Below are 2,814 nucleotides of genomic sequence, written 5' to 3' on the forward strand. Positions count from 1 at the left end.
CTGCGAGGGACACAAGATCCTGCCTGAAAATACAAGAGGCAAAGTTGCGTCTCCAGGGGCCAGACCTTTGAAGTGGAGACTGAGCGCAGTGGAAGGTTGCCCAGGTTGTGCACTGCTGTGCTGATGGGACCTTTTCAGCACAGACATCTCCTCCTGTGGCTCACCTTTGAGCTCCTGTCTCGCAGCACATGGGAGAAATCCATATCTTTGTAACACAGTTGGCATTGCCACGGACCAAACAACGGGCTATTTGATTTTTCTCTCTATTCTGTTTGACTATTTTACCAGGATTTTACCCCCTCTAGAAACACTTAATTTTTCCCACTGGCTGGAAAGGTGGTCAAACAAACAAAAAGATTGATAAACAGGGATTTAATTAAAGGCATGGGCTACATCAAAAAGCAGTGACATTTCATCCTTCCTTAGCGCCATACTAAGACTAGAGAGCTTCTCTTATTCAGCTCTTCAGTTGCCTAAACTGGGAAGGCTTGAGCTAGGTATTTCCCAGGATGTTACCCCCATTCCCCCCCCCACTCCCCCACCCTCGGGAGCTGAACGCAAGTCTGGAGGGGGTGGAAGCACAGAGACTAGCATTCCCCCCCGAGTTGTCGCAAAGTGCGATCCTCACCTGCCACACAGTCTTGGGCAGAGCCAGCGGGTCCACACGCTGCCAATCATCGCACAGGAAATAAGCTTGCTGGCCGACCCCTGTGCACATGCCCGGGAGCAGCGCCAGAGCTCACAGAGTGGAGAGGGCTAGGAGGAAGCCGGCTCGCAGAACTAGGAAAACCTGTTCTGTGTGGGAGAGGCTGTGTAGCAGGGAACCCTGCGCAGAGGAGGGGACTCCAGTGGAGGATTAAGGTGGTCTTTGCTCACCTGATCCCGTAACTCTCCAGCAGGGAGATGGGTAAAAGCACATGTAAATTGGGTGAGATGCACGCGTTTCACGGGGAGAGGCAGGGAGAGACTCTTAAGTGTTAAAGCACCACCTGTGAAAACTGCCCCTTAATGGGAAAGCTGAAAGGGAGAGCAAATTCTAACAAGGATGGAATTGAGCATTTGCCAGTCTTGCCGACAACGATTCTGAAACGTCTTTATTTCTGCAGAATGAGCTCAGTGGGTTCCCCTCCATCTGGGTGGATAAGGATGATGCAGGGAAACCGAAAGTAGAACCAGAAAGGAGAAACAAAAGGCAGCATTGTTCTTGCAGTAGGTCACTTGTCATCAGGAAACACAAATCGGAGCCACACTGAGATACACTTCACACCCACTAGGGTGACCGTAATGAAAAACACAGGTAATAACAAATGCTGGTGTGGTTGTGGAGATACTGGAACCATCACACACTCCTGGTGGAATGTAAAATGGTGCAGCTGTCTTGGGAAACTTTCAGGTGATTATTCAAAAGGTTAAACATAGAGTCACCATATGACCCAGCAATTCCATTCCTAGGTATAGTCCCAAGAAAATTAAAAACATTTGTCCACACGACAACATGCATGTGAAGGTTCACAGCAGCATTATTCATAATAGCTCAAAGTGGAAACAATTCAAATGTCCGTAGGCTGGTGAATGGATAAATGCAGTGTGATCTAACCATACAGTGGAATATTATTCAGCCATGAAAAAGGAATGAAGCACTGACAAAGGCTATAACATGGAAGATCCTTGAAAACATGTTGCTCAGTGAAAGAAGCCAGACATGAAGGACCACATATTGTAGGACTCCATTTATATCAAATGTCCAGAACAGGTAAACCATGGAGACAGGAAGCAGATTAGTGGTTGCCTAGAGCTGGGATTGGGGAAAGGGTGGATTAGGGAAATGATGTATTAAGGGGTGTACAGTTTCTTTTTGGGGTGATGAAAATATCCTAAAGATAACTGTGGTGATGGATGCACAACTCTATGGATATACTAAACACCACTGAACTGCACACATAAATGGGTGAATAGTGTAGCATATGAATGACATCTCAACAAAGCCATTAAAAGGAAAAGGATTTGATGGGCCAGAGAGTCTCTTGTCATCTGTGTGGGGGGACCTCCTGTAATCCCTCCAGCCACCACTAGGTCTGTTGAATGACTGACCTAAGCCAGACCAGGAGAACAATAAAGGATTTTCTTATCGTATGAAGTGCATGAGATAAAGGTACAGATTCCACCCTGAGGCACCCATAGAATGTGAGGATTAGAAAAGAAGATGGAGGACTTCCCTGGTGGTCCAGTGGGTAAGACTCCATGCTCCCAATGCAGGGGGCCCAGGTTCGATCCCTGGTCAGGGAACTAGATCCCACGTGCCACAACTAAGACCTGGCACAGCCAAATAAATAAATGAATAAATAAATATTTAAAAAGAAAAGAAAAGAAAATGGCACCTGAAAGTTCAGAACTAACAAGAATCCACACATAGCGAGAGTGCGGTGACCTTCAGTAATGTGAGATCCTGGCTCGTCCTGCAAGGCTCTGTCCAGTGGGCTACGTCTTTCCTGCAGCTCTCTAGGTCCCCATGTTCCCAGTGTACTCATTACAGGATCACTGCATGTCTTGTTCTCTGGCTAGTGGATAAGCTGAATAAGGGCGTCTTCTCCAGGAGGCTCTAAACTCCTTCAGGACAGAGATCTCTTATTTATTTATCTTTCAATACTTGGTGTCTCTAAAAAATAGTAAATTACATACAGTAGGCACACAATAAATACCTGCTTAAAAAAAAAGTGAGGGTCTTCCCTGGTGGCGCAGTGGTTGGGAGTCCGCCTGCCGATGCAGGGGACACGAGTTCGTGCCCCGGTCCAGAAAGATCCCACGTGCCGCGGA

The 2,814-nt window shown here is 47.1% G+C and overlaps 1 non-coding gene across 1 annotated transcript; it reads left to right on the top strand.

The window, feature by feature from the left end:
* Positions 1 to 2,213: 2,213 nt before the first annotated feature.
* Positions 2,214 to 2,286, top strand: TRNAW-CCA (transfer RNA tryptophan (anticodon CCA)). Its single transcript has one exon. It is a non-coding gene; the product is annotated as a tRNA-Trp (tRNA).
* The last annotated feature ends 528 nt before the right edge of the window (positions 2,287 to 2,814 follow it).

Source organism: Kogia breviceps, chromosome 14 (genome assembly GCF_026419965.1).
Source record: "Kogia breviceps isolate mKogBre1 chromosome 14, mKogBre1 haplotype 1, whole genome shotgun sequence".
Lineage (NCBI taxonomy): Eukaryota > Metazoa > Chordata > Mammalia > Artiodactyla > Physeteridae > Kogia > Kogia breviceps.